General features: G+C 40.2%; 1 pseudogene; it reads left to right on the top strand.

The window, feature by feature from the left end:
* The first annotated feature begins 6,841 nt into the window (after positions 1–6,841).
* LOC105504661 lies at positions 6,842–7,292 on the top strand (annotated as a pseudogene).
* Positions 7,293–8,145: the final 853 nt, after the last annotated feature.

Below are 8,145 nucleotides of genomic sequence, written 5' to 3'. Positions count from 1 at the left end.
ATTTTTAAAGACTATGCATTTGCCCAAGCTTTTTCAAGGGCTGCCTTACTCTCTGTTTTCTGCCTGTGGAAATTTTTTTTAACCATTTAAATACCAGCTCAAAGGAAATTCCCTTGCAAAAAACTCCCTTGGTTGCTGGTGGAATGAACTCCCATGGCTTGCTAACCATAACTCCAGTTCCTATTCAATGATTACACCATCTTGCCAAGTTCTATGTTGTAATTTGGTGAGTCTGTCTCACTTGATAGTGAACATCTTGGGGACAGGGAACATGTGCTGTTCATCTGTCTAGTCTGTGGTACTATTGCAGGTAATGAATATATGAACACACTTGTTGCATATATCATTTTAAATACATAGAACTGGAGCCTACTAAAAGCCATTTCTAATACAGGTCAGCCAGGTCTTATATGGGCTATTCTGGCGTGTATACATAGATTTCAGAGCTGGGATTTGACTAAACTTCCTAGCTCAGATTATTGGTTCACTTTATCAACTCTTTTCCCCCCCAGTATGTACTAGGTAATACATGCTGTTTACAATTCCAAGAAGTGGAAAAGCTAGCTGCCATCCTTATATATGAAGGCCCTGATGGGTGCCTTTCTATGTTCCTGGAATGATCTGTACTTTCTTCTATCATGGTGCTTACTCCTGTACTGCATGTATTGTCTCCACGAGCTCCTTGAGGATGAGAAGACTGTCTTATTCGTTTGTATTTTCAGCAACTAATATACTGTCTGCATATAGCAGAGGCTCAGTAAATATTTGTTGAATAAAGAATCATGAAAGATACAAAGAATTGTAAAGGATAAAAAAGAAGTATTAGATAGTGTGTTGTCTTAAAGGAGCTTAGGCATCATTTAGGGAAATAATTACTTAAATATTCTGACCAGAATGTTCTATAGTTAATAGACATTAAATACATTTTTGTTAAATTAATGAAATTAGAGTCACCTTCTATTTCCAGGAAAAATGCTAAACACTTATGCTCTATCCTCTGGAAGAGCATAATCAAGTGTGAAGCAAAGAAAATGTTCACCAATACTTATTCAGCATGTTGTGTTTCCTACCAATGTATTAGACATCCCACCATAAACTGGTGTAGTTAGAAATGGCTTCCCACAGGAGGAAGATCTTTCTCAAGAACAAAGATCCTAAAAGTGTGGAAAAGTCTGATATTTTACCCCAGTAGTAAGCTGAAAGGTTAGATTGCCACATTTTCATAGATGCTGGCGAAGAAGGCGAGATTCTTGGGTCAGAAACAAAAGACTTTATTACTCACAGCACAACAAGCGCCATGAGCTTCATGTTCACAATTTTTTCTCCTTGTCCTCCAAGTCCCATAGGGGTGATAAAAAGCAGCCTCCAAGATGTTGCACATGCTGAGTTTGTATCACAGCAGAGGAACCCCAATCCAAGGAAACCCCAGTTCTCTAAAGGGAGCTTTTAGAAAACCTGTCCAATCTTTGTCCTGGAGGGAGCCATTATACCAGTATCCTGGTCAGAAAACAAATCTGCCCTATGCCCTGGTGAAAGACACTATCTCTGTGTTTCAAGGTTGTTTGCTACACAAATATCCTTGAAAAGATAGCCCAGGACAAAAGCTATTAACATCTTCTCAGAAGATGGATAGAAATACAAGAGATCCATGGAGAACTTTCTCTTGACAGTTTTAATTTGGTTCTTGAAGGCTGAGTTTGATTTGGTCAAGTAATAGGAAAAGAACAGATGTTCTAAGAGGAAGATTTTTTTTTCTTTTCTTTCTTTTTTTTTTTTTGTTTTGAGACAGAGTCTCACTCTGTCGCCCAGGTTGGAGTGTAGAGGTGTGCTCTCGGCTCATTGCAACCTCTGTCTCCCAGGTTCAAGCGATTCTTCTGCCTCAGCCTACAGGCATGCACCACCACACCCAGCTAATTTTTTTGTATTTTTAGTATAGACGGAGTTTCACCATGTTGGCCAGGTTGGTCTTGAACTTTTGACCTCAAATGATCCACCTGCCTCAGCCTCCCAAAGTGCTAGGATTACAGGCGTTAGCCACTGCACCCAGATGGAAGAATTTTATGTGCACATATAAGAATTTTACGTGCACATATTTATTTCATGACAGATCTCTTTGGGCCTCAATTTCTTCATCTGTGAAACTAGAATATTAATACCTACTTTATAAGGTTGCTATGAAAACTATATGAGGTAATGTGTGTAACGTACGTATGGCATCCAGCTCGGTGGCTGGAATGTAGCAGGTGTCAAATTGTTAGTTCTCTTCCATTTTTACCTGAACATATGGAATGTGACTCTGCAGACTTCCCTGATATTAATAAAAAGGGAGAGATGAGAGGCATTTAACTAGACCTTTCACAAATTTTTTAACTGAGCATCTACTATGTGCCAGGCGCCAGGCTAGACATCATGACTGCCCTATTGAAGCTTATCGTATGTTTTATGGGAGAAATAGAGGAGGACAGAATTGTCTTGCTTCTAGTACATAAACTTGTAGAGGGCACACCTCCAAAGTTTTATGACAATCCATGTGATAGAAAGCTAGGGAATTAGAAAGACATAGGGAGAGCATTAACCTAAAATAGTAACAGTCAACAATATGCTTTCCCAGATCACACTGAGAAAAGGGATACAAGTAACTGCAGCAGGAAATGTTCGTGTAAACATTATTGCTACCAATATATGATTGTTTAGCCATCCATTTGATAAATACTTATTATGACGACATGTTGTACTTTGTTGTAGTGAATACTCAATACATCTTTTTTAAGGATGTTGTGCATAGTTAGAGGTGCTGGAATTTCCTTGACGGTGAGCTGGCTCCGGGGATAAGGAATTGATTTTGCACAGGTTGGTGTCAATGTTCATCTTTATATGGATGAAGAGAGCTGTGAAAATCTGGGAGATACTGTGAATAAGATGTGTGATTTCAAGATGATTAGAGTATTGATTTATGGGATGATCCTAAATTAGACTGTGAATGAGGAAAGTTGTTAAAATTTTTTATTTGTGAAGAAGGTACACAATTATTTGCTTTATTATAGACTATGTTTATGCTTCAAATATTTTACGGAAATAAAATAGTCATTTGTTTTGTTTTGAAGACAGGTTCTTGCTCTGTTGCCCAGGCTGGAGTGCCGTGGCGTGATCATAGCTCACTGTACCCTCCAACTCCTAGGCTCAAGCGATCCTTATGCTTCAGCCTCTCAAGCAGCTGAGACTACAGACACACACCACTGTGCCCGGCTAATTTTTTTGTACTTTTTGTAGAGATGGATTCTTTCTTTGTCGTGTAGGCTGGTTTGAACTGGCCTCAAGCAATCATCCCATCTTGGCCTCCCAAGTGTTGGGATTACAGGCGTGAGCCATCCCGTTCAGCCTGTAATTTTTCTGAGAGAAAATAGTTAGAAAGACTATCCGTGCTTTGAGGGTGAGACTTGATCATATGACTGCTGTGTTAAATTAGATGCATTAGAATAGTATATGAAAAGGCAATTCTAATTGGTTTTTCTAGAAGAACTATGGTAATAGCACCCTTTTCCTACCTCATTTCCAGCACAGTGCAGACTTCATTCATTATTTGTCTAGAATCTACACACTGGGCTAGATTGTGAAAAATGCACAGGCTGCCTGACAGCTGAGTGATGGAGGCTAACCAGGAGGGAAAGTGAATAACCTTTGAAATGGGAAGCTGAAGACAAGCTGCAAACTAAACCAAAGACAGGAGTGCTTCCTTTATAGTTCCTATTATTCAGGGATCATGAGATGGGCTTTAGTCAATGCTAAGATCTGGCTTCTTGTTAGGTAGCTTAGAGGAGTGATGGGACCAGCAAACAATTCAAAGGACCTCACCCCCCACCTTGCACCCCCACCCCCGACCATTGCTCTCATCCCCTCCCCTACTACGCTGTGCTGTCTAGTGGGCTACATTCCTTCAAGTTAAATGGTACCTGTGGGACTTGCATCTCTCCAGAGTGATGGGGGCTAACCAGAAGGGGAAGTAACATCTCAGTATGTCTGATCTTCATTTATGAGAAACAAAGCTTGGCACATAGTGCTGAAAGTGGGAGAAGACCTGAGAAATCCCAAGTGAGAAAGCATCTTCCTTCAAGTTAAATGGTACCTGTGGGACTTCCATCTCTCCAGAGTGATGGGGGCTAATCAGAAGGGGAAGTAACGTCTCAGTATGTCTGATCTGCATTTATGAGAAACAAAGCTTGGCACATAGTGCTGAAAGTGGGAAAAGACCTGAGAAATCCCAAGTGAGAAAGCATCTTCTGGCTGGGCACGGTGCCTCACGCCTGTAATCCCAGCACTTGGGAGGCCGAGGCAGATGGATCACCTGAGGTCAGGAGTTCAAGACCAGACTGGCCAACATGCTGAAACTCCATCTCTACTAAAAATACAAAAAGTAGCCAGGTGTAGTGGCTCACATCTGTAATCCCAGCTACTTGAGAGGCTGAGACAGGAGAATCACTTGAACCCAGTAAGCAGAGGCTGCAGTGAGCCAAGATTGTGCCATTACACTCCAGCCTGGGCGACAAAGTAACACACTGTCAAAAAAAAAAAAAAAAAAAGAATCTCTTGAACCTGGGAGGCGGAGGTAGAAGTGAGCTGAGACTGCGCCACTGCACTCCAGCCTGGGCAACACAGCAAGACTCCTCTCAAAAAAAAAAAAAAAAAAAAGCCTTTTCTGTCTCCCATAAGTTAGTTCCCCTAGGGGCTCCCTAGTTAACCAGATTTACTGCTAAATCTCATCATAGATTTTCAAACCTTTCCAAACTGATGAAAGTAACAACGCAGGGATCATCATAATTCATCACAATTATTTGTATCTAAGTCATGCTAATGTCTGCTACCTTGAAAGGTCAGGTTAATACCAGTTTTCCCTAAAATCCTAGGGCTCCCAGGGTCTTGCATTTTAACGTGAGTGGTATTTTTGTGAACTTAAAACACTTTTGTCTTTGTTCTATGCAAAATGCCTCCCTCCCTCCCTCTCTCTCATTGTCTCTGAACTTGGCCTTGATTGATAAAATCCATTTCTATTAGGTAAAGCTGGTGAAAGCAGGAATGGTGTTTATCCAGGGCTTAAATTAAATCTTACAGAGCTCTTTCTCTGACTGCCCCTAGCTCCCTACAGTTTTCCATAGGTGGACTTCCAAGGAAGCTTTCATTTAGCCAATTGTTTGCTCCTATTTTACATGATGGTTCTCGGTGTTCAGCAGGAACAAAGATCACAGATATTCCCATTTGGGTTTATCAGAAGCAACTGAGAACGAGCTCTTTTTATGTTGAAAATAGAGATTTAAAATTTATTCATAATCTTTACTTCTTCTCCCAACACATTCTCATCCCTGTGGGCTCCTTTCTCTAATTAGCTATGCAAGTCTTGACACTAAAATTTAGCTACATATTAATCTTTCATTTTTATTAGTATGGTGTCTTTATCTTCCTTCCTATATAAGCACAGTATATGCTTATATTTAACTACATTATATACATTATATGTTTCCAAAAATGAGTACATTAAAATGACAACTTAAAAAACATTCAGTCTAATTCTATTGATAAGAAAAAAAAACGTACATCTTAAATATGTCACTTCACAACCACTAAGCCACTCCTGAAATGAAGTTACTAGGTAGGTCTAATTTATACAAAACAAAATGGAGTTGAACATTTATGAAGCTCCTACTATGTGCCAAGTGGTATACTATGGATTTTACATCCATTGTCTCCATTTAATCTTCACAATGCTGTGAGCTGTTGTTATTGTCAGACTTGGAGAGGGCACGAGTTCAAGCCTCCTGTCTGACACCAAAGCCTGAGCTGCCTACTAAATTATATTAGAGTTGACAGGATTCTTGGGGATTATCTAAGATAGTGGTTTTCCAAAGTATGGGATGGGTATGAAATGAGGTGGTACACAGGGACATTGCATTTAAAATGCATTAAATATCATAGTGAAGAAGTTGATTTCAATATTCTTTTAATCCTTCTGGTAACATCTAGAGGAAATGCAGTTCTGTGTTCTGACACTTGCTCATCTGCTTTACTTTTTTTTTTTTTTTTGAGACACAGTCTCTGTCACCCAGGCTGGAGTGCAGTGGCATGATCTCAGATCACTGCAACCTCCGCCTCCCAGGTTCAAGTGATTCTCCTGCCTCAGCCTCCTGAGTAGCCAGGATTACAGCTGCGCACCACGATGCCTGGCTAATTTTTGTATTTTTAGTAGGTGGGGTTTCACCGTGTTGGTCAGGCTGGTCTCGAACTCCTGACCTCAAGTGATCCACCCGCCTCAGCCTCCCAAAGTGATGGGATTACAGGCATGAACCACCATGCCCGGTACTCATCTGCTTTTCTATAGAAGGAAAAGTAGGTGTTAGAATCATAGCTTTAAAAGACAATACCTAGCAAAGATATAATTCCACATTTAATTGTAATTATTTTTACAGCTATGGGGAAATAATGCTGGTTTTCCACTTAAGTAGTCATGGATATTTTAATTCTCAAAGTGCATGCAAAATAAAGGTATTGCTGTTACAATAAAAAGGTGGTTTGCTAGTAGGAGAGTAGGTAGATTCACTTCTAAGAAAACAGGTGAAAGAGTTTTCCCACACATGTGAAAGTCAAACTATCTGAGCAACCTCTTTAAAGGCTTTTGATAAAAACTTTCCAAGTGTACATCTGGTGATTTACTGCTTTAGGTAATCAGAGGTCACAGTGTGGACTGCTTCTGATATAACATGCATGAATGTTCCCTCAGCTACTGGGGAGCCATAAAATACCTCAACATTCTGGCCTTTTGGCTGGAACCAGCATCTTTCAATAATTCGCCAAAATGACAAACACAAAGGGAAAGAAGAGAGGCACCTGATATACATTCTGCAGGCCTTTTAGAAAACAAGGAGTTGCCCCTTTGGCCAGGTATATGCGAAATCTACAAGAAAGGTGATGTAGACATCAAGGGAATGGTTACTCTTCAGGTGTTACCACGGCAAAACTGGAAGAGTCTATAGTGTTATCCAGCAGGTTCCTGACAGTGTTATCAACAAACAAGTTAAGGGCAAGATTCTTGCCAAGAGAACTAAGAACACATTAAGTACTCTAAGAGCTGAGACAGCTTCCTGAAACATGTGAAGGAAAATTATCAGAAAAAAGAAGTCAAAGAGAAAGGTACCTAGGTGCAACTGAAGCACCAGCCTGCTCCACCGGGAGAAGCACACTTTGTGAGAACCAATGGGAAGGAGTCTGAGCTGCTGGAACCTATTCCCAATGAATTCACGGCATAATAGGTGTTAAAATAAAAGACCTCTGGACTGTTAAAAAGAAAAAAAAATCTGCCCTATTCTAGTGGACAGTGTCACTTGTTAACAGATTTCCTGAGACTGCTATTTAGGGCTGTCACATGCATCATCTTTTTTACAACATTTACAACACTCCAATCTGGTATATTCATGAGCCCAATAGGGAATTTCATAAAAGAGAGATGCTGCTGTTGTTAAAACTGGGTTTCTCTAGTACAACACCTCTGGAAAGGGAATGACTTTAACCTGTTATTTCTTTACATTGTTGTAATTAAAAAGCAGTAATATAGATCTGCTGAGATGCTACAACACTTCACCAGTCTACCATCATCAATGATATATTCCCTAAGAATGGGACAATCCTGGGAAAGAGAAGCATCTGTCACTAGTCTTCTATTAAATTCTCAGCATCTACATCCAGAGCTTCAACTACCACTTTGGCCATCTGATTTTCAATCTCCTTCATCTCCTTTGCCAGCTATGCCTCTTCATCCCATTAGATGATGTATAGTAACAGGCACTAAGGTGTGTGGGCTCCAGACTCAGTTTGCCAGGGTTCAAATCCTGGCTCTACCACTTCTGAGATTTAAGTTGTATACCACTTCATGCCTCAGCTTCCTGACCTATAATAGGACGATGCTATCTATCCCTTGTGGCTGCTGTAAGCCTAAAAGTTAAACAATTTGATCTATTAAAAAACCAAAACCAGTGCCTTGCATGCAGCAAGTTCTCAATGTTAGTTATTTTCCAACCACGTGGTACATGTTGTTTCCTGGATGCCCAGTCTATCCATTCATTCAGCCAACATGTATTTATTGAGCATTTATTACATGCTAGG

This window comes from Colobus angolensis, unplaced genomic scaffold (assembly GCF_000951035.1).
Source record: "Colobus angolensis palliatus isolate OR3802 unplaced genomic scaffold, Cang.pa_1.0 Scaffold94, whole genome shotgun sequence".
Taxonomy (NCBI): domain Eukaryota; kingdom Metazoa; phylum Chordata; class Mammalia; order Primates; family Cercopithecidae; genus Colobus; species Colobus angolensis.
The sequence above is the reverse complement of the archived record's forward strand: the minus strand, read 5'-3'. Positions and strand labels throughout refer to the sequence as shown.